The sequence below is a fragment of the Cavia porcellus genome, unplaced genomic scaffold (genome assembly GCF_034190915.1).
Source record: "Cavia porcellus strain 051 isolate PalLab524CR breed Dunkin Hartley unplaced genomic scaffold, mCavPor4.1 scaffold_11, whole genome shotgun sequence".
NCBI classification, from domain to species: domain Eukaryota; kingdom Metazoa; phylum Chordata; class Mammalia; order Rodentia; family Caviidae; genus Cavia; species Cavia porcellus.
Window position 1 is genome coordinate 36708255 of NW_026947494.1, and position 23120 is coordinate 36731374.

The 23120-nt window shown below is 39.4% G+C and overlaps 1 protein-coding gene across 2 annotated transcripts in view; it reads left to right on the forward strand.

Annotated features, from left to right (window-relative positions):
- The window catches only part of Nim1k (NIM1 serine/threonine protein kinase), a 59482-nt gene that overhangs the window by 1176 nt on the left and 35186 nt on the right, over window positions 1–23120 (forward strand). The window lies entirely within an intron of this gene.

Sequence of the window (23120 nt, forward strand, 5' to 3'; positions counted from 1 at the left end):
CGCGGAGGGGGGTCGCGATGTGTTCGAATTAAGATTTCAAATGAGAATCTTAAACGAATATTTGTTTATGGTAATTTGTTTTTTTTAAAAATGTGTCACACAAGCTTGCATCATCATGATTCACAGAAGTGCTTCAAAAGATGGTTTCTGTTAGTGTTGCAAAAGCCCTTCTAATTTTGGTTGCCATGGTAACTGAAGAAGTCGCCCTGCACAATTGAGAGGATGGCCTAGCTGAAACCAAGAAGCAGTTCTCGAGGGGGGCTTCTTGTGTCCTCTCCTGTCACCATAGTGATAATTAAATTTATAAAAAGATACCTGCATGCAAGCCCAAGGCATGATTTTTTAAAACATTATTTTGTTTTCCAAGTTTGCAATTTGCACAACCGGTCTTTTCTCTCAAATGAGAGGAAACCCTGCCCTCCAGCAAGTCAGATGGCCCAAACAGTCATGCATCCCCAGCTCTTCCCATAGTAAGGGCCCTACCCCTGGACAGTATTGCATGTTCAAGTAAGTCTGGAGTGAAACCAGATCTCCTTCTGCACTTAGCATTTAAATTTGGAACACTGATTAGCTTTCTAATTAGGAGGGGGAGAATGTGGGTGTGAGCTCCTAGGAGAGGCTCTTGGGCCAAAAGCTGAGCTGGGCTCTCCTTGGGCTGGGGTTGGTGTGCTGTTAAATTTGCTTAGAAAAAGCCTCATGGGTTTATTTTTGGCTTGACCACTGTTAAGTGGTAAGCTTGGAAAAACCTACCGTGTTAAGAAAAAATGTGGCTTGGATATTTGGTTTGTGGTATGTGATATTTTTTTCCTAATGATCAAACTACACTTAAAATAAAGGTAGTTTTGTATGAACCCTAAATTTCTCAGTATTAACTACAGATAGCCCTTTATTTCCTTGCTTAGTTTCAGATTTTAGTTAAGAATGCTTAATTTGGGATAGACAGTGCTACTATTTCAAATACTTTCATCAGCAAATGTTGGTGCCTTTTAAGAATCATAATTCTTTACACACCCACAGTTCCTGAACTTTGAATCCTTACACCAATTTTACACATTGGTAACATCATTGGAAAATTTAAAAGCCTCAAGACTTACAGTCTTGGAAGAAAAAAAGCAGACTTTGTTTAGTAAGTTTATGTCTTCACCCATAAATATAGTTCCATTTTGAGAAGCTTAAAATCCAAATATATCTTTAAATAAAATTTCTCTCTTTGAATCTAATCACTGTGTTTCTCTAGAATTAAAGAGCCTTAACTGGCTCGTTTTGTTATTGAAAAGACAGACTGTTAAAAATTGATCTTAGTGAATCTGTATCTTGTCATTTTTATTGTTATTATAAAAAAGAATTGTCTGAAATTCAAGTTATAAATTTCAAGAGAAGAAAAGGTTCAAATTGTTTATGAAGATAATGGTCTGCAGCATGAAATAAGCATATCACAGTTATCCAATTTTTTTTTTTTGTACCAGGGATCAAACTTACAACCCCATACTTGCAAGGCAGCACTTATGCTGCTGAGCTAAATCCCCTGTCCCCTAAAACTTTTTCTGAGCTACTGCTAAATTTTCTACACCTCTATTTCTTGGGTTCATTTAGTTGAGATAATTTATAGATAGATATATTTGATTCTATGGTTATAACTTTTTCTGGCTTCTTTTGAGACAAGGTCTCACTTTGGTATTCAGGCTGACCTGGAACTCACTGGTAGCACAGGCAAACCTCCAACTTGCTTCTTGAGAAAGAATTATGGGAAGTAAAGTTTTTATATTCTGCATGCCTGAAAATATCTTTGCTTTGTTTGTTTTTCTGAGACAGAGTCTCACTTGTAATTCAGTCTGGGCTTGAATTCACTATGTAGCCCAAGCTGGCCTCGAACTTGATGGGGATCATCCTGCCTCAGCCTCCCAATGACAGGCGTGTAGCTGTCACTCAGCTCTGAAAATATCTTTATTTTACTCTCACACTCACTCGCTGCTTTACTTGATTATAAGAGTCTAGTTGGAAATTAATTCCCTCAAATTTCTGAAGGCACTGATACCTTGTTTTCTAATGTCCAAAGTTGCTGAAAAGTTCAGTGACAGTTCTGATTTTTAATTGCAGGAAATCTATTTTTTGTCTCTAAACAAATCTAGGATTCTCTTACTGCTTTCTGAAATTTCACCAAAGGAGTCATGTTGTATGATCATGTTCATTTGACCATTGGACCTTTTCAACCTAGCAATTCATGACTTTAAATTCTGGGGGCTTACAGATAGACATATTTATTTTACTTTGTTTCGTTTTGAGACAGAGTCTCACTATACAGTTGAGGTTGGCTTTAAACTCACTATGTAGCTGAAGTTGGCCTCGAACTCATAGCCATCCTCCTGCCTCAGCCTCTCAAATGCTAATATTACAGGCCTATGCCACCATACCCACCAGATAGACACATCTGGAAAATTGATCCATTTTGTTGATTACATATCTATGCCACAATTATCATTGATTATCATTGATTTCCATCAACTGAGGACTCTTAAGTTTGAATGATTTGGTTGCTGTCCTTGGGAGTTGGGCATCAGCCAGACCATTTTAAATTCTGACTGTTTCTGCATCATTTCTTTGTCTTTAACAAAAATTATCGGGGCTGGGGATTTAGCTCAGCGGCATAAGCGCCTGCCTTGCAAGCAGGCAGTCGTGAGTTCGGTCCCCAGTACCAATAAAAAGGAAAAAGACAAAAACAAACAAACAAACAAACAAACAAAAAAACAAAAATTATCTCAACTCTCATTCATGTAGGAATCATGTGCATTTGCTTTGTGAAACCCACTGGCTGTAAAACATAAAGCAAAGCACAAAGGCAACAAATTTACCATTAATAACAGATTTGTTACTAATTAACAAATTGACATGTAGATTAATAACATAATGACCAAGCTAGAAATAATGATGCATAGAATATGAGCCTTTATGCCAGCTGTTGATATTCTGCAGTAAATATTTCTGTAGAACATTTCATTTTATGGTAGAGGAGACAACTCTAGAGAGGTAAAGTGTGGGTCACACAGCATCTCCCCTGACTCCTTCCTTTTAGGTGCTGGGGATCAGCACCCTGGGCCTCCCATACACTAGGCAAGTGAGCTACACGCCCAGCCCTCCCTGACTCCTAAAACATTCATACTTTCTCCTTGCTTCGTCTCTCTCCTTGGCTATCGTAGTTAACATTTCTTTTTCCTAAATTCTCTTTTCTTTCTTTATAAGTAAATATACTTTATTTTAAGCCACATCGTTACACGTGTATTATAACACAGTATGTACTTGAGAGGCAGCAAGTAGTAGCCAATGAAGTCATTCTTAATTCTGGAACAAGTTTGCTGGTTCTGAATCTGACTGTGACCTACCTACTAGGTAATTGTTAACTTTATGTTACTAAAACAAAATACCTGGTATAATCAAGTTATAAAGAGTACACATTTATTTTGACTTCCAGTTTTGGAGGTTTCAGTTGAGGATTAGTTGGCTCCATTGCTACAGTCCTGTGCTGAGGCAGCATATATATCAGGCCAACAACAAATGGTGGAACACAAGTGCTCTCTGCATGACCAGAAAGTGAAAAGGATATGACTCAGCACTATAAGCACCTGCCTAGCAAGTACAGAGTCCTGAGTTCGATTCCTAGTAGCCCCTCCCGCCAAAGAAAAAGTGAAAAGGAGAAGGAAGGAGCTGGGGTCCTAATATCCTATCAAGGCTGTGCCCCTGGATAACTGAAGACCTCCTACTGGGTGTTACAGTTTCCTGCCACCTCCCAGTCACACCTGTCTGAGAAACAAGCCTTTACACTTGAGTCTTTGATGAGCATTGTAGATCTAAACCATTCCAGTAATTTTGGGTATATTATTTGGTCTCTTCATGCCTCAATTTTCTTGGGGGTAAAATGGGTTCTGCTTTCTGAGTTGTTATGAAAATTAAATAAGTTAATTCATATAATGCTCTAATATAATGAATATTATTGAGTGTTATTGTCAAACATACAGAAATAAAATACTCACATATAAGAGTCTTGTATAATTCTATCTCTAATCTCATTGGTAATTCCACTTAGACAAAGTACCAGGGTGATGCAGCTTATGTCTAGATGTACCCCCAAACCTCATGCAATCATAGGTGGGGCTTTTTCAGAGGTGGCTGGTCTAGAGTGTGTGACACTGGGGTTGATTCCTGGTGCAACGCTAGGCTCAAGGGCACTAGGATTAGGGTTGTGAGTACTAACTGCCCTAAGTAGTCTAGATAAAATAAAAGGAGCAGGAAGATGCTAAAACCCCTTCTTACTTTGCCACTTTCTGCCTGCTATGAACTGTTTCTCCTCTGTGAAGCTGCCTTATCTTGGAGTCAGCTAATTCTGGACTGAAACTTCTATAAACTGTGAGCAAAATAAACTTTTCCCCCTTTAATTGTGGGTGTCAGATATGAAAAGACATATGGTGACATTTCAAAGGGTTATTATTTAGTAAAAACAAAGCAGAGGGGAAGGAATGTTGTAGATACAGTTTTATTTGTTGCTTTTTTCTCCTTACCCTTATATATTGAGCCTTTTATGATACTATTTGATATTCTTCTATGTTTATTTTGTTTATTGATCTTAACACAGTTTATGAATCAGTAAATAGTGACTGACTAGGAAGCCAAGTGTTACTCTTTGAATTTGGATTAGGTATAAAGGTAAGTCTCCCCTTCAGGAAAGTGAGAGATTCTTGAGTAGCTAAGAAAGATCCTCTTTTTTTCTTCCTTTTCTTCCTCATTTCTTCTTCTCCCTCTCCCTCCTCTCCTCCTCTCTTCTCCTGTTCTTTCCTCCTCCTCTTCTTCTCCTCCTTCTTCTCTCTAGTTCAGGTGATCTTGAATTCACTCTGCAGCCCTCCTGGCTTCACACTCACAGTGACCCTCCTGCCTCAGCCTCCTAAATGCAGAGATTACAGGCACATACTACTACACCCAGCCAACTGATCCCATCTTTCTCTAAACAATAAGTGCATGTTGGAGGTGGCATCTGAAAAGTACAGGCTACAATAAAATGAAAGAGTAGTCATGTGAAGATTGGGTAGAAGGATATGGGAAAGGTGGGCAAGAATCTAAGACAGGGTGGTGTGTGCTGTAATCGCAGCACTCCAGGAGGTGAGCAAGTTTGAGTCCAGCCTGGGCAACTTTTGTCTAAAAAAAAAGCTGAGGATGTAGCTCAGTGGAAGGAGCAATCTCCAGTACTAAACAAGCAAACTAGAATTGAAAAAGCAAGGTGTGACTCAGTGGGACAATCAAATGAGGAGAGGTCAAATGGAAAGTGGGTCTGATACTCAGGCTGTGAAATCAGAGAGAAGGCATCCGTGTGCAGGCGTCTCCCGTTACTGCAACCTCCCAAGATTCCTCCGGGGGAACCTGACCTACTGGGCTTCTCTGCAGTACCTGACAGCCGTCACTCTGCTTCATTCGCACAGCACATGTGTGGCCAGAAGCAGCCGCTTAGCAGTGTTTTCAGGGCCTTAAATGTCAAGCCTCTGAGCAGCCCCAGTGAAGACGTGTTTTTTGTAACAGGCAACGTGAGCACAGGTTTGTGCTGGGGGTTGTGATCTATCATCACCACACACTGAGGAACTGGCCGCCTCCCTGTGAGACAGGAGCTCTTTCCCAGAGACATTCTTCAAGCACTTGCCCTAGGTAGTTGGCTTTAGACAGCTGGTTCAGAAGACGTAGAGAAGTAAAAAATACTGCATGGACTGAACTCAGATTTCCTTAAGGCTCATCCTCTCTGTATGGTACGTCACAACCACGTGAGAACCACTCTATGTGGTGTGGCGACCGCTGTCTCCCAAGAAGAGGAAAAATTTACCACAGCTCTAAAGCAGTAGAGTTAGTTGACATCTATAGGAAAAAAAACTACAAAAATGCCAAAGTTTCCACCAGGGCAGAGCTCCGTCACTGCACTTTAGACCTCTCCTGTCTGGTTGCTGCTCAGATACTCAGTGAACGTTGCTAACAGGTCTGTTACAGCTTTTTCTTCAGGTTCGGATTATGTGATACCAGTTTCCTATCAGGACAGATACTGAGATTTAAACACGGAAGATTATTTTACTCTTGATTAGTAAATCACACTCTCAATTTTTTACATTTTAAATTAAGTTTATTGATACATTATAGGTTTACATGACAATCACGTTCATCATAGGGAATTTGTAATCTGTACATGATATATCTCAATTTTTCATTTTTTCCTATTCCCCTGCCCTCCCTTCAAACCCTTTTCTATTTACAAAAGCTTTGTTTCCATATTTTTCTTTTCTTTTCTTTTCTCTTTCTTACTCCTTCAATTGCCCCTTCTCATTTGTACATTTATTCCTCTCTCTTTTTTTCCCCTTTTCTGGTACCAGGTATTGAAGTCACGACTTCATGCTTGTTAGGCAGGTGTTGTACTACTGAGCTATATCCTGGGATGAAAATTTGCTCTCTGTTTCATAGTATGTACTATACATTTTAGTCCTTATTTACATTTTCAGTTTCTTACAGCAGAGAAACAAGGCAGTATTTACACATGTCCAATGCATTTCACCTTAGAGTATATTCTCAAGGTACAACTTTTTACCTAGAAATATTTCAAGATTATCCTTGTTTATGGTTGAGCAGCACGTGATTGCATAAAAGAACTACATTGTCTTTATCCATTCATTGGTTGATGGACTTTTGGGTTGTTTCCAAGGTTTAGTGGTTAGAAACTGTGCCTGTATAAACATGGTGCACATATATCTCTGTGGCATGATGCTTTTAATTCTTCCTGGAAGCTATCAAGAAGGTGATTAGTTGGATCAAAAGGATCTCTAATCCTAGTTTTTGAGGAATCTCCACATTGATTTTTATATTGGTTGCTCTAGTCTACACTCCCACCAACAGTGAAGGATCTCTTTTTCCTCAGCCCTGGCAGCATTTGTTATTGGGTGATTTCTTGATAATAGTCATTCGTTCTGGGTGAGATGGAATTTCAGTGATATTTTAATTTGCATCTTTTGAATGACCAGAGATATTGGCCTCTTTTTCATATATTTATTTGCAGTTTGTACTTCTTCATCTAAGAAGTGCATATTCATCTCAAATGCCCATTTTTAGATTGGGTCTTTAAATTTGGGGTGTCTTTTTTTTAGTTCTTTATATATTCTACATATTATCCTTTGAGGAACAGCTGGCAAAATTTTTCCCACACTGTTGGTTTGTCTCTTCACTCTGTTGGTGATTTCTCTTTCTGTGCTAAAGCTTTTTTTCTTTCTTTTTTTTTTTGTACCGAGAATCAAACTTATTACCTCACACTTGCCAGGGAGGCACTTACGCTGCTGAGCTAAATCCCTGGCTGCTAAAGCTTTTTAATAAGATGAGATCCTAGTTATTTGATAGTTCCCATGCAATTGAAGTTTTGTTCATAAATTTTTACCTACAACAGTATCTTCAAGAGTTCTCCATATTCTATCTTCCAGCAGATTTAATGTTTCTATTTTAATATTTAGATCTTTGATCCATTTCAATTTTAGTGTATGGTGAAAGATACGGGTCTAGTTTTAGTGTTCAGCCTGTGGACATCCAGTTTTTCCAGCATCAGTTTATTAAAGCTTTGCTGATTTCTGTTTGCCAATATGTTTATTGAGAATTGTTGCATCTATGTTCATTAGGGAGATTGGCCTGTAGTTCTCTTTTGGTTAGACCCTTCTCTGGTATTAGGGTAATGCTTGCTTTTAAGGATGAAGTTAGGAGGATTGCTTCCCTTTCAATTTTCAATTTCATTAAAGAGTTCAAAAAGTGGGGCTGGGGATTTAGCTCAGCGGCATAAGCGCCTGCCTTGCAAGCAAGCAGTCGTTAGTTCGATCCCCGGTACCAATAAAAAGGAAAAAGACCAAAAAAAAAAAAAATAAGTAAATATAGTTCTGGAGTTGTCAAATGGTGAGGTTCTATAAACCTCAGAATCCAAACTTTGCATCACACTTTAACCACTGAAAAAGACAAAAAAAAAAAAAAAAAAAAAAAAAAGAGTTCAAAAAGTAGTGGCATTAAATCTTTTCTAAATTTCTTGTAGAATTCAGCAGTGAATCCATCAGGACCTGTGCTTTTCTTTTTTGGTAGGGTTTTAATTACATCTTCAATTTCATTGACTTATATTGGTTTAGTTAGAGTTTTTATATTTTCTTGATTCAGGTTTTAGTAATTCATATGTATCTAGGAATTTGTCCATTTCTGCTGTGCTCTGTATTTTATTAGAATACAATTTCTTTTTTTTTAAATCAGTACTGGGGATTGAACTCACGACTGCCTGCTTGCAAGGCAGGTCCTTATGCTGCTGAGCTAAATCCCCAGCCCTAGAATACAATTTCTTGAAGTAGGAATTGATGATCTGCTAGATTTCTGCAGGATCCATTGTGATTGTATTTCTTTTCATTTCTAATTTCATGAATTTTAGTTCTTTCTTCCTTCCTTCCTTCCTTCCTTCCTTTCTTTTTGATAAGGTTGGCCAAGAGTTTGTTGATTTTATTTAATCTTTTAAAGAAATGACTCTGACACATTGACTCTTTGTATTATTTTCTTAGTCTCTATTGCGTTAATTTCTGCTCTGATCTTTATAGTTTCCTCTCTTGTGTGGGTTTTTGTTTGATTTGCTCTTGTTTTTCTAGAAGTTTGAGGTTCAACATAACATTATTTGAGCTTGCTCTGTTCTCCTGGTATGGGAATTTACCACTATAAATTTCCCTTTTAGGGCTGCATTCATTGTGTCTATGAGTTCTGTTATGTGGTGTTGGCATCACTGTTTAATTGTAGAAACTGCCTAGTTTCTTTTTCAATTTCATCTGTGACCCATTGGTTATCCAGGAGAATGTTATTTAATTTATGAAGTTCTTGTGGCTTCTTTTGCCATTGATTTCCAATTTCATTGTACTAGAGTGTGATAATATGCATGGAATAACTTACTTTGAATATATTTATGTTCTGTGGGCTAGTATGTGGTATGTTTTGGAGAACATCCTATGTGTAGCTGAGAAGGATGTGTAATCTGATGTTGTGGAGTGGAACACTCTGTAGACATCTGAGTCCATTTGTTCAAAAGTTTAGTTAAGTTCTAAAATTCCATTGTTAATTTTTTGTCAGATCTATTTGTGACAGTGGTGTATTCGGGTCCCCCATTACAATTGTATTAGTGCTTATTTGATTTTTCATGTCTGGTAATATTTCAGTGGTTAAAAGAAATTCCATTTTTATTTTCCTGCTCTATGGATCCTTGTTTTTCAGTACTCGGTAACCATCCCTGCAAATCCCTTCAGGCCTTGTCCCTTCCAGGTGCTCTCTTTGGGGCATTCATCCCTTTGTGTGCCTTGCTCTAACTTTGGGCTTTGTCTGTTATAGTTAAGTTATCTGGTTATGTATCTACCTAGCACAGTCCCATAGATATAGTCTGACCTACCTTATTCCTAGGGAGTGGTTTGTTTAATTTAATATAAAATGGAAGATGCTTAAAAGTAATGTTTCTGAAACTGGTCATTTTATCTTGATTTCAATGGAGTGTTCCATGAAGGAGTAAGCAGGGAGCTCATTGCTTGGGGGTGTGGAAGGCAAGGACACGGGAGAGAAAGGACCTATTTTTATCCTCCTACTTTGTAGCAATCTCTGTTCTTTGGGATTGATTGTGACACACACAGTTTCACCCCAAGGGAGAAGGGAAAGCCCTTGCTGAGCTGGCGAGGGATGGACGCTGTGGTCAGACAGGCCTGGGCTTGAAATCAAACTTGGCTGTTCATCACCTGTGCAGCTTCAGACAGCAAACCAAGTCCTTCTGAAGTTTAGTTTCTTCATCTGCAAAATGAGGATAACAAGAAGTATCTTTTAGGGTTGTTATAAGCACTGTATATCTATGTATCTATCTATATCCATCTATATTACACTACAATGATAACTATTCTAAGAGTGATTTTGGTTGCAAGTTACAAAAGAAATTTTCTACTTCGCTAGAAGCTTTTTTGTCTTTCCAAAGGAGATTAGGTAAGCTACTAAGAGCTTCATATGAGGGGTCGTCAGAGCCTTTCTAGTCTGCTGTCCTTCCTTTTGCCCTCACACATATCGCTTTATGATCTTCCAGTGGCTACTGTGCCTCCTGACAATTCCACACAGGAAGGAGAAGGGGGCACTGCTAGCTGCCGCCGGGCCATTTTACAGGAAAGCACATACTGTCCAAAACCCCTTACTAGGGCTCATTGGCTAAAACCTTATCTCCTGGCCACCCTTAATCTGTGAGGAAGAGAGAGAGAGAATAGGCTTTCCAGCCTCTGCAACAGAAAAGGGCAGAGAGGTTGTGAAGACATCAAATGAACCATCCTATGCTAATGGTGGCGGGCCTGTCACGTTAATAGGGCACCCAAGTGACCCCAGTTGTCAGGGCATCCCTTGTTTATGCCTAGTATCCTAACGTGATTGCTAAATAGTACCCCATCCTGCTTTCAAAAATGTTTGGTCTGCACGGTAAATTCTGTGTTACCCTATTTATCCAGCATCCACTTTTCATTGTAGGCTTTCATTAAGGAGCAGTTATTAATAAGACAGAACACAACCATAAGCAAATACCAGGCCAGGTTTCCCTGGGGTGTAGCCTGTGTGGTGCAGGTGGTAGGAATGCTGAGTTTATGGGGGAGGAAATGAACGTGGATAGACAAATGATTTGGGCTGAGCTGCTGGGGAGGGTGTGCACAGGAAGGTGGAATGCCAAGGTGTGAGGAATATCTGGTCACTCTGAAAAATGGAAGAGGATGACGTTTGTATGCTAGAGATTTTTCTTTGGAAAGATCAACAACTAGCAAATTTTCATGGTACCTTTGTTTTGAACACTAATGTGAGATACAGTGCTAAGATCTGATTTAGCCTAAGAACATTCTGGGGACTCATGGCACAGAATAAAACAGCCATTTATATTTGGTAACCAAAGTAGCACTTTTGGTCATCACAAAACTTACCCACAAAAATTTCATGAGAAGAAAAAAATTTTCTAAATTATTCTCTTAATGAGCATATAGAATGTGACCTTGAGCTGGTGAAAATATTTGTATCCTCCAAATTTTCTTTGGCATGAATCTCAAATTAAATATTTTTAGTTATTTATTTTCTCCTTGTAGCTCAGCTATTGATTTGTTTGTTTAGAAACAAGGTCCTGCTGTGCAGTTCAGCTGGTCTTGAACTCAGCAATCCTACTGCCTCAGCCTCTCAAATGCGAGAATTATAGGCATGTCCCACCATGCCCAGAATTTTGGCATTTAAATCAAAATTTTGTTTTGGATAATATATATCCTGTTGGATAGAAAGAGACAAAGTAATAAATTTGTCAAGTTTATTTCTCTGGCTGTGTTTACTTGAATACAAAATAAGGGATGAAATCATCCTGCAGGGCTCTCCACTCAGGACTCCTGAAAGTCTGGGGGTACACTTGGGTTATCCAAAGACACACTGCTTGCAACCTCAAGTTAGTTTAGCTTAGGGAGATTATGAAATAAAACTGCAGAGAATAGAAGAGAGTATAAAACTCATGAAGCCCAGCTAAGCAAACTGCCATTTGTTATTGCCTGAGAGAAGACATTTCCTCAGCAGGGAGAAGGAAGGTCAGTGTGCAAAGTGTGCTAGCTAGGCTGGGAAAGGAAGGAAAAGACTTGTTTTATTGGCTTGGTAGCTCATACTTGTGATTCCAGCTACTTGGGAGGCTTAAACAGAAGGACCTCTTATGGCCAGCCTGGGCAAGGGAATAGGTTCATATTATTCCAGGTTCTGAGTTATTTTGCAATATTCAGAGGCCTAACAATACACTTGGGTCAAAGAACAGAGCAACAATCTTCAGAAAACCAAGTCCCAGGTGTTACTCACTCATCCGTTCTTGGCTGTTCCTTAGATTTTCCGATGGCACCTCACAGGTTGAATCAGTTTGAGGGTCTATTGCTGGCTGTTCTTCAGCTTATCCCCTCCCCCTTTCTCCCTGTGCTAGAGATTAAACCCAGGGCATCGTGCACATTTAGCAAGCTTTGTACCACTTGTTACATCCCTAGCCCATCCAACCCCATTTTGCTATTACTGGAATGTTGCTAGTGGTTTTCAGCTTTGCTCCCAACTGCCCACCCCTCTGCAGCTCCTTCACTATTTAGCATCTGCTAAAGAAGGTCTACTTTCTAGCCTCCCATCAGTTCACAAGGAGAGCAGTTCTTGGTGCTCAGGGTTAAATTTATACTGCTGCATAAATGTATTGCTGCATCTGCAGTAATGTTAAGCTATAGTGTTTCTTCAGTGAACTGTGGTGACATTAGCAGGGCTGGTCTTAACCTTCCATAGAAATGCCTCCTTTCTAGAGGATACCTCAGTGGTTTGAAGACATTTCCCTGTCATTTTTACTCTTGCAGTAAGAGATGTTAGCCTTCCAGCAGCGTGCTGCCTAAGGAGTATCAGGGCCATGGATACTGACATTTAAGTTGTCTGTAAAATGGTAATCCTGGACCAATATCTTCAGGGTACCAAAGAATCTTACCATAGACCCACATTCCAGGATCCCATTCCTGACCATTCTACATGTGGTTTAGAATTTTTAGGGAATTTTTTCTTTCCTGTAAACAACCGCTCCTCTTTGTGTCCTCTGATAAATTGTCCTCTTCATTCCTAACAACTCATGTATTTTTATGAAATCCTTGGGTAGATTTTGATTTCCTCACCTAACTCTAGTCAGGAGTCACAACCCTCTGCTAAGCTCTTCCTGCTTCAGCCAGCAGTTGGAAGCAGCAAGTGACAGTCCTCCTAGTTTCCTGCCCAGAGCAATCCGTTGCAGTGTGGGAAGTTGCTTTAAACTCTAGCCTCCTGTGGCTGTTCTCAGTGATTCATAGGTGACAGCTTTGCATAGATGTCTTTTATAAGGTAGGAAGATGTTGGCAATTCCGAATGTTGGAGATGAGAGCAGGCATACCAATCTGTAGTTAAAACTGAAGCAGCTCTGTCACCATATACGTATTAAGGGAGAGGAGATTATACCATTGTAAGCCCATCCACACACAAAAACAAAAAACAGTAATTTAGCTAAAACATAATAAAGTTACTTGGGAGAAAATTCACATTTTTATCATATTTGAGTATTTTCCTACTAAATATACAGTATGTTTTATTAGATCTTGTGTGTTCTTCAGTAAGCTTTCCCAAGTGCCTCTGTTCTCTCCTCTCCTTTGCTAGATGTATTCTCGAGTACCTTATATGGATCTTACTGTGACTTTCTGACTAGGATATATCTTATTACTACATTTCCTTAATAAGGAAACCTTATTGTTGGTAAACACAAATGTCGCAGAATTTGCATGTTAATCTTGTTTCCATCAGCACTTGTTGAATTTATTTATTTAGTCTAATAGTTTATGACTGCCCAGAGTTTTCTGTGTTCAACATTTTGTCTGCGTATGTGAACAATATTATTTCTTTCTTTTCAACATTTATTTATTGTCTTCTTTCATTGGCTATTGGCTCCAAAAATATTGAATAATAGCAGTGTTATCATGTGTATTTGCTTTTTTTCTGACTTTACAGAGAATACTTCTAATATTTTACTATTTAAAAGAATGTTTGCTTGCCAGGGATATAGCTCAGTAGCACAAGCACCTGCCTGGCAAGTGCAAGGAGGTTGTGAGTTAGATCCCCAGTACAAAGAAAGAAAGATGTTTGCTTAACTAGATTGAGCAAGTTCCCTCAGTATACCTAGTTTGTATATTAATAATATTGATCAATATTGTTAATAAGACTGTACAATTTTATTGAATGTTTTTTCTGTGTCTGCTCCAATGATCTTTTGTTATTTCCCTTTAGACACTTCGTGTATTGAATCAACTTTACACACCTATTATTGTTAAGCTATGCTTACATTCTTGAGAGAAAGTTTACTAGGGCACGGTTTTATAAATATACTGCTAGATTTGATTTAGTGGTATTTTATTTCACATTTTGGCATCCATATCATGAGTAAAATCAGCTTTTCTTTCTTGTGCAGTCTACTAACCTTTATAGGTATTCTATTCCAAGATGACTGGGCTTGTGGTTCTGGCTTTAGGTATAGCTGGTTTCCTATATGGCGTGTATAGTGTGTACCAAGAATTGTTATATGTTTCTATTTATTTACAACTTCTATTGAGATATTTGGCCTTGTTTAATAATAATGACAATAATCATAAAACATTTTGGACTTTAGCTATGTAAACTGCCATCCAACTATACCAGGTTACCTAGAGTTTCTTCGAGTCAATTTGGATAACAATAATGGAGGTAACAAGTTCATTACAAAGTCAGGAATGAAGAGTAATTTAATCCATATATTACTATCACTGATATTCATCACTCAGTTCATATTTTAGAACATCATGTAGAGAATCTTTTCTCATTCTCCTGTCTGCCTTTGCCATTGTTGCTGATTTCTGCCATGATGAAACGGAAGCTGGACTCATTGGTGGCCTGTTTCTTGGAGCATTAAGGTAGCCAGTGAACTCAGTGTACCATGCTGGCCCTGTCACTCACCAGCTCTCTAGGTTTGAATATTTTCCTCAGTCACCTTAAATTGTAGTCATTTCTTTAGCACACTGGAAATTTTCGTATTTATATTACACATACTGTTAAAATGATTAAATCAGTAGCATGGCACAATGCCTAATGTAACGTAAATGCTTAATACAGCTTTTAACTTATTTCATCATTTCAGTGAATAACACACTAGCAGTACCACCTCAATACCAACTGGAAGGGTGGGTTCTTCCAAACATCTTTCCGAAGGTACTATCAATTTGAGATTTACATTGTAGCACATTTTATATCTTTTTTGTTTGTTTTGCTAATATTTATTTGGCATCTACCACATGTTGTTTGCCTTAATGCTGGGAAAATTGAGGTTATGAAGAAAAGTTCAGTTTTAGAGAGGTCGAGCATAATTCAAATCATCCAAGTGTGAGCAGAAGTCGGTGGGAGTATTTTTTTTTTAATTTTATTTAAGGAGAAAAAAGAAAAAAAAAACAGAAAAAGGGTACAAGTTATACAGAATTTCAGAAAAAATAAACAGTAGGAAATCACCAGTTAATTACATATTGTCATCTTAGAAATACTTGTTGAAGTTACAAAATTAAAGCATATAGAGGGGACTTTCAAACAGTGAGAGTGCAAATAGTTTTGTTCAATGATCCAACAAAACTCAGTAACATGGTTATCTGTCTTATACACTTAAATATATATGCAGTTATATCTTTTAGAGCACTTTCTTTTCCTCTCTTTTGTACAATTACAACTACACATTTTGGATTTTATTACTCCCACAGTTCTTACTACTTTTTTTTGAAGAGAGTAAAGCCAAATGTGACATTGTCACATTTGAACAGAGTCAGTCAAATCAAAAGGATGGACATAATACATAATGTAAAAACAAAATACAAGGTGATCAACAGTGGTTACCATAATGCCTCTTGTTATCTTAAAAAGAATTGCCTATATCATCAGTTATAATAAAATTGAACAAAGTGGGAGTATTGAAGAAGGAGCAGTTCACTATGATGAGTAGAAAGAATAAAAAATGTTGGTATTTCATGAGGGGCGTGAAGACTGAATGAAAAAAGAGTCAGTGTATTCTGAGTAAGGAATCTGGGTATTTTGTAATGCTGCCTGCCATTAACAGATGAAAAAGTAAGTTGTGTGCATAGTAGAAGCAAATCTCAGAACTTTCCTTTAGAGGTAGATATGTAACGTTCCTTCAGAGCTAGATATTAAGTGAAAGTCTTTGGACTTTGAGGGAAAGGACCAGAGATGCCTTGGAATCCTGGATAAACAATGATCCTCTAACTTTTAGCGGTACGATTTAATTCACTGCTAACTAATGTTGACTTTGGCTCCTTGGAAAACACAGAGAAGGCAAGGCATAGGGAAAAAGGCCAGGGCTAGTACAGGGGTGTGTATATTTGCAGAGCTGTTTGGAGGAATTGAGAACTACAGAAACCGTCTTGAAAATAGAGCAGGGATTATTTCTGCTTTAAAATAAAGCAAATTCCACTGGAGGCTACTAACATAGCACATCCCCAAAAATAAAAGCAGACAGAAAAATGGAAGCTTTTTTTACTCTTACCATTTTAGCCTCAGCAGGCTTCCAAGAGGAAACCATAATCAGGTTGTTTTTATTGTCTGTGGCTGGAAGCAAATGCTGGTCTGTAAGCATTCTGAGGCTCCCAACTCAAATAGCCTCCTTAGGAATATCCCCCCACATTTGCAGCATGCCTCAGTGGGCGCCCTAGAATGTCCTGCAAGAGCAATGGAGCATCAAACACACAACATTGCAGAAAATTTCCAGCCGAAGGTACTCTGGGTAGGGGCACTCGAAACAAGCCTGCCCTTGTTTCATGAGAGCCCTTAAAAGGGTTTGTTTTTGTTTGATTGCTTTTAAACTTTTGTCTTTTTCCTCTTTCAACTGCTACTTGTAGTTTTTTTCAGATAAAAAAGATATTTTTGAGAGAAATATCTATTTTTGTATCTTCTGGGATTCATGCCACCTTTAAAAATATCTGTACAATCCAAGTCAATTCAACCAGAATTTGTGAACTCTTTTTGGCTACTGGGTACCAAGAATCCTAAAATAAATACAACTGAGGACCTGTACCAGAGAAACCCACAGTGAAGGAGGCAGGACAAGTATGAACTCCAGTAACTCAAATGCCAGACAGGATTGGAAGGTACTGGAAAAAAACCAGAGTGTCAGTGGGCATGGGAGGAAAGAAGAGAAGAGAGAATTGAGCTGGATTTTAATAATAAAATTTTAACAATTAAATGGTTGAACTCAGAAAAGGAATGAAATTAATCTCTTGTAAAACAATAATTTAAAGTAATGTTTGTGCATAGCAATGAAGTAAAACTTGTATTCGTTCATTCATTCAGTTGCACAAACATGTACTGGTATCTGTGATGTGCTAGGCACTATTTAGAGACACAGATAAATCAAACCTCATCTCCACCTTCACTACCCTCATTGTCAAGACAGGTGAGCACCATGTGATAAGGAAAAATGTGCCACAGACAGTTTCATTGGAGGGGTGCATAAAGTATTCTGAGATCATCATAGATTCAAAGGAGTTAAGGAAAAAGTCACAGTGGGATGCAGGATTGAAATGCTCAAAGGGGAATGGATTGAGAACAGTCCGGTATAGAAAATGCCATGTAACAAGAAATGGACTCATGAAACTTCGTGCAATGTTTAAGGACCTCAAGTATGTCCCAGATAGAGGGGGACAGATGGGAGCAGAGATGAAAAATGGGCCTAGAAGTAAAGTGAAGAACCACATCTGAATGGTTTGCTAGATTATTGTAATGGTTTGTATCTGGATAGACCTCCCCAACCCTCATGCACTCATAGGCAGGGATTTTGAAGGATAATTGAATCATGGGACACTACAGCTAAATGTGATTTTAGGAGGTGGGGCCTGGGTGGAAGAGGAGGGTTACTGGGGCCGATCTGGCAGGGTGTGTCTCCCTCCCCCTTCTTCTCTTCACTCTCTGCTTCTGGGCTCCGTGATGTGAGCAGTTTGCCTTTGCAGACCCTTCCTCATGCCCTTTCCGGCCTAGAGCCAGTGGAGCTTAGACTGAAACTTTTCCAAACTATGAGTCAAAATAAACCCTGCCTTTAAGTGGTCAGTGTTAAAGTTTTGTCCCAATGACAAGGAAAGTGACTAAGACAAGAATGCATTGGAAATAAAATTTTATCTTTTAGTCATTCTAATGGAGGACTTTAAGCAGTAATACGGTAAAATCTTGATATCACACAAGTGGTTTCTTAGAGAATAAAGTTGGGCTGGACAACATGGGAAGGGGGAAGTCTGTAAGAAGTCTGTTTCAGCCCACTAGGTACAGCTGGAGACAAGACTGTTAGAGGCCTTCCTGAGGGTGTAGCTAAGAGGTAAAGTATATATTTAGCATATGTGAAGTCTTGGATTTATTCTCAGCATTGAAATAAACAAAAAACTGTTAAAGGCATAACCCTTTATCCTACTTTACAAGATGCAATTCAAAATCCAAGCAACTGTAATTCTGCTAATCAGCTTTCTGTTATTGTTACAGAAATGGGATTCTTTTTTTTTTTTTTTTTTTTTTTTTTTTGTCTTTTTCCTTTTTGTTGGTACCGGGGATCGAACTCACGACTGCCTGCTTGCAAGGCAGGCACTTATGCCACTGAGCTAAATCCCCAGTCCCAAAAATGGGATTCAGCTTATAAAAGGAAAAGCCTTATTTTGGCTCATAGTTTTGGAGGTTCTATTCCACCATCTGTTGGTCCTGTTGCTTTTTGGGCCTGTGGTGAGGCAGTGGGTGATAGCAGGGAGCATGAGTAGGAACAAAACAACATGCTTCGTGGTCAGAGGAAGAAGGAAGGGAACAGGGTGCCACTATCCACTTCAAGCGCATATCCCCAAAGACCAAGGCACCTCCCATTGAGACCTAGCTCTTAAACCTTCCACCACATTCCCATAGCACCTCCCTGAAAGTAAGTCTTTACTACAGGACCACTAGGTATACTTACATATTAGTCATAAAATAAGTCTGATAAACCCAAACTATACTTTTTCCTATGATAATTTAGATGCATTGAAAAACATAAATCAATGATCAAAATATCTTAAGACTTTCATTGCCCTCTGGTTTTCTGGTTTCCTAAAGCAAATTCATCTCTCTACCCATTGTGGGATGATTATATAACAGGATCAGGGTAGAACTAAAGTAGAAGAATTGACATAACTGAGTGAAGGAAAAGAGCAGCTGGTAATGGTACCTAGATGTTTTTTAGTTTCTATCATTGAAGGTCGCAGACCGGCCTTTAATCTCTGTTCCTGCTGCAGAGGTCCTTTATTCTTTGCACTTGACCATCCAGGCTCCAATGGACACCTTCACCTGAGTGCCCTAAATTAACCCCCCCATATCTTTAAATCCTAGGATTCAGCCTGTGACATGACTATGGCTTCTGATAGCTCTGTTGTGACTCACACTTGACTTGGGCTAGGCAGCTCGGCGGGGTCCCTAGTTCTTTCCCCATCTCTCATCCTCCCTCTTTTAGTAGCTCCTTTATAAAATTAAAAAACAGAAAGATACCCTAGTCTCCTTGGTCACCCTAGGACAGTGGCTCAATGACAAGAGTGTGCAGCTTGATAGAGATTTATCCCCTCATCATACATAACTAACCCACCTCTAGACTGAAAATGCATCCATCTCAGAGCAAGACTAAGCAGGTTTCTGGGGGTGTTCCTGAAGATTCTGGCACATCAAGGACTGCACTGCGGGTGCGTTTTCATGCTGATCCTGAGAATAATGTGCATTGTACTTCTCTCGAGATCCTCAAAGGCCTAGTTTCAACAGAAACAAAAACAAATTTAGAGAGCCTATTGGGAATACCTCTAATTATAGCTTTACCTCCCTCCTTACTCTTCCCCAGACCTCTTGAGGGTACAGGCAAACCTCCATGCCATTTTGGGTGTTCCACCCCCAGTATTTGACCTTCCACCTCTGCCGGATGGCTGTATTCTTCTTTTTTGTTTTGTTTTTTGCTTTTTGGTGCTGGGTATTGAACTCACAACCTCACATTTGCCAAGCAGGCACTTACACTGCTGAGCTAAACCCCCAGCCCTGGAGGCTGTATTTGGTAGGCTTTCAGTAACTATATCGTGTACTTGGTGCCTGAAAGTATTTCTCTCCCAATCATTATATTTCTGGACTTAAAACTTTGGAAAAGTTTAGTTTTGAGTTTGGACACAATCATCTAAGGCTGGGCCAGTTCATTTTATCAGGGAAGAGACACTTGGATATACAAGTCATCAGACACAGGCCACACTCCCAGATTTAGGGAGAGATTAATGTATACACTTACCCTTTAACCTAAGAAAATCTCAGTTATAATGATAGACAAAACAATAAAGTAAGAACAAATACCTACACAGAGATATGCACGGTAAAATGTGAAACAGCTTGATTTCTCCACCTCCACTTTAACTTTGCTTCCCTCCACCCTGACAAGAGTTGAGAGCTCACACGTGTGGAATGTTCTCTAAACTTGCATCTAGAGTACCTTTCGCATATATGTAAACACCATATCTCCATTTGTCTTTGGCACTTTCTGGTTGCCAGGACAAAATATCCAACACCCACAACTTAAAGGAGGAGAGCTTTATTTTGGCTCGCAGTTTTAGTCCATGGTCAGCTGGTTCCAAAGCAGACATGACAGGGCAGAGGGCATGATTGAGGACAAGGGTGCCCAACCGATGGCAGCCAGGAAGCAGAGTGCAAAGGGAGAGGCCAAGGACAAGACTACACTCTTCTGGGTCCTGGCCCCAGTGAGCCACCTCCAGCTAGATCCAGCTAGATCCCACTTGCTAACAGCACATTTAGCTCCTGAACTCACCAATGAATGAGTCTTCTGATGAGTGTAATGCCCCCAAGATCCAGTCACCTTCTGCATGCATGAGAATTTTGGGGAATTTTAGATGGAAAGCATCACCCTACTTAAGTGAATAATGATTATGAAGCCGATTCCATGAACCCCATGGTTGTTTTCACTACACACTCCTTGAAGCTCACAGTTACAAATAATTCATAAAATTAAAGCTAAGGTAGTTATGGACTCCGAGGTGGGAGGTTAGTGAGGGGAGAAAATCACGGCAGAAACCTCGATACATACACCTGAATCTCTTTATATTCAGTCTATGATCTTTTTGCAGTTTTCTACATTTAAATAATGGCTAGTCTCCAGAGCTTAAGTTTCACTTCAAGAGCTGCCCTATGTGATCAGAGATGCTCATTATCTACTTTTACTTGTCTCCATGGGGAATTTTTATCAACCAGAAATACTGTGTCAATTAGCAAGCACCGTGGAGCAGTGTGTAATTCTCAGAACTGGCTCAGAAAGCCTGCGGACTCCCTAGTGGGCATCACTTAATCTGCCTCTTCGATATTGTGTAATCACCTCTTCAACCAGCTTCAATAAGTTCTTGCTCTTGGGAAGAAAATGTCCCTAATTACATTTCCCTTTGTTTTCATCTGTCACCAGGGTCCTCTCTTCAGCCACCTGTGCCCAGCAGCTGTTAGAGCAGTAAATGTACAGCCAGACGTGGGAAGACCCTTATACTCCATTCATTCATTCATTCGTTATTCTGCTGAACTGTGGATTGGACTGAGGGCCTTCACACTGAGCTACATCTCCAGCCCTCATTCCCTCTTTAAAAGCATTTTAAGATTTGAGACAGAGTCTCAAAATTGCTTAGTTTCCCAGTCTGGGTTTGAACTTGTGATCCTCCTGCCTTGGCCTGGGATTACAGTTTTGTGCTACCACACCCAGCTTCTTCGTCTCTTTGTAAAGGGCAGTATATCTTGTTATTTCAGCCAGATATACCTATGTAATCTTTGAGTTATGATTCATATCTTTTAATGAATGTATATCATTATTTATAAAGCTCCCTTCAAATATAAGGCATGTTTGGGTTTGACATATCTTTTTTTTTCACTTGCAGTCCAGAATGACTGCTTATACTTGCATGATTTATGAATTTCTTTCCTTCCAGAAGCTTTTCTGTTTTCCAACAAGTGAATATTTATTTAATTTTTTAAAAAATCACATACTCTTCTTGATCCTAGACTATCCATAGGAATAAACCCTTGAAGAAATACAAATATCCTTTGTTCTCATTTTTTTCCTGACTAGTATTTTAAAATGTATAGATGTTATGTTTTATATGCAGAAAGTAGATCTTTTTCCCTCTTTTTTTTTGAGACAAGGTCTTGCTATGTAGTTCAGGCTGGTCTTATAACTCACTGGGTAGCCTAAACTGGCCTTGAACTTGTAGCCATGCTCTTGCTCCCAGTACCAAGCCTCCCAAGTTCTGGGATTGTAGCTTTGCACCACCATGACTGGTTTTCTGTGAGGTGCATTAATAGGAACACCCTCTGTGGAAAGTGATAGTTTATACTGTGTTTGCTCATAGTTGATTCTTTTTTTTTTTTTTTTTCTTGGTACCGGGGATCGAACTCACAGCTTGCCAGGCAGGTGCTTATGCCACTGGGCTAAATCCCCAGTCCAAAATCAGGTAATCATTTGAAAGACTAATTGATTTTTTTTGGTACCCAAGATTGAACTCACCACCTTTTGCTTGCCAAGTAGGTGGTTAAGCTACTGAGCTAAATCCCCAGCCCGCTCATGGCTGAATCTAAGTGAGTATAAAGCCATAGACTCTGAGAAGAGGCGGAGGTAGTGTCCATTTTGGTGTTGTAGTTACTTTTCTCATACTGTGACAAAATGCCTAACACCCAACATTAAGGAGGAAAGGTTTATTATGGCTCACAGTTTGTAGAAGTTTCAGTTTATAATCAGCTGGCACCAAGGCAGGGTAGCTTGGCCGAGAGGCAGTGCAAAAGAAAAACAGCTCATGGTAGGCAGATGACAGCAAAAGCAGCCAGCAAACAAGCGGCAACCTTCTTTCTGTACCTTATATCCTATCCAGGCTACCTACTCTTAGGGCAGCTAGCACTCCTCCCTAGGGTGGGACAGTCTTAATTCTAGCATCACACTGTGAATCAATCCTAGCATTGCATCCTTGTTTCTACCATTAAAAATTCCAGAGTCATCCATTTCCAGAAAGCCCCAACTGTAACCAGATGAGGCTTTAGGGGACATCTAGATACAAGCCATAACACACAGGAGTTCTAAGGCTGAAATTCTCTTATTTTGTGCTTTAAGATCTGCACCAACAGGGCTGAGGGTTTAGCTCAGCGGTGTAAGTGCCTGCCCAGCAAGCATGAGGTCACGAGTTCAATCACCAGTACCAAACGGGGGGAGAGAAAGACCTGCACCAGCTGCAGGATGGATACTTGACTCATTCATTGAGCATCTATTGAGTAGCTACTACAATGTCAAGCATTGTGCTGAGTATAAGATCCATAAGATACAGTCCCTGCCTTTTTTCTTACTTTTCACACTCACCTCCCCTCCAAAATCACAAGTCACCAAGCCTTTATAGTCTCTTCCATATTTATGTCCACCTCTTTTTAGGAGTCTGTGGGAATTCATTGACTAATGTCTG